The sequence below is a fragment of the Podarcis muralis genome, chromosome 8 (genome assembly GCF_964188315.1).
Source record: "Podarcis muralis chromosome 8, rPodMur119.hap1.1, whole genome shotgun sequence".
In the NCBI taxonomy this organism is placed as follows: domain Eukaryota; kingdom Metazoa; phylum Chordata; class Lepidosauria; order Squamata; family Lacertidae; genus Podarcis; species Podarcis muralis.
In genome coordinates this window covers 85,316,580-85,317,577 of record NC_135662.1, presented here as the reverse complement: position 1 = coordinate 85,317,577, position 998 = coordinate 85,316,580, and positions in this window count along the sequence as shown.

The following is a 998-nucleotide window of genomic DNA, read 5'->3' as shown; positions in this document are numbered from 1 at the left end:
TTTATGTAGCATTTAATTGATGTGGAGTCTTCTTTGCTCTTGCAATAGTAATAGGCATCTATGTTCCATGGCTGTTTTACATATTGAAATGTGCAGTGTAACTCTCATTCCACTGGCTGAAGCAACTTAGTATTGCAACAGAAAAAGATGAGTTTATTTGATTTGATTTAATAATTGTATTCCACTTTTCCAACAAAAAAGGTGGCTCACAATAACCACAATAACATTAAAAAACAAACAAACATTGAAATCACAATAATAAATTGAAACAGTGATTAGGTAAAGGGGACCCCTTTAGGTCCAGTCGTGGCCGACTCTGGGGTTGCAGCGCTCATCTCACTTTATTGGCCGAGGGAGCTGGCGTACAGCTTCTGGCATGACTAAGCCGCTTCTGGTGAACCAGAGCAGCGCACGGAATCACCGTTTACCTTCCCGCTGGAGCGGTACCTTTTTATCTACTTGAATTTTGATGTGCTGTTGAACTGCTAGGTTGGCAGGAGCAGGGACTGAGCAACGGGAGCTCACCCTGTCACGGGGATTCGAACCACCGACCTTCTGATTGGCAAGTCCTAGGCTCTGTGGTTTAACCCACAGTGCCACCCGAATGATTACTGTTCAATAAAGTCATAGTAATTCATAGATTCGCCAGGATACTTCCTAATCCCAAGAAGCCTTACTCCACAACAGCAGCAAAATGAATTAATTGATGGCTTGGTAACTACATTTGTATGTCACCAGGGGAGTCCACAACTTCCCAAGGAAGACTGTTCTAATGTTGAACAGCTCTTAATGTCAGAAAGTTTTTCTTGATGTTTAGTCGGAAATCTCCTTTCATGTAACTTGAAGCCATTGATTTGAGTCTACCCTCCTGGTGATACTATACCAGTTACCTGTCATCTGCACTAACTGAAAGTCTGTTTCTGGGGCCAATGTCTGATACTTAATCAAACTCCATTGAAGCAGAATTTGTTTTTTCTGTAAATGGTTGCTGTTTGTAT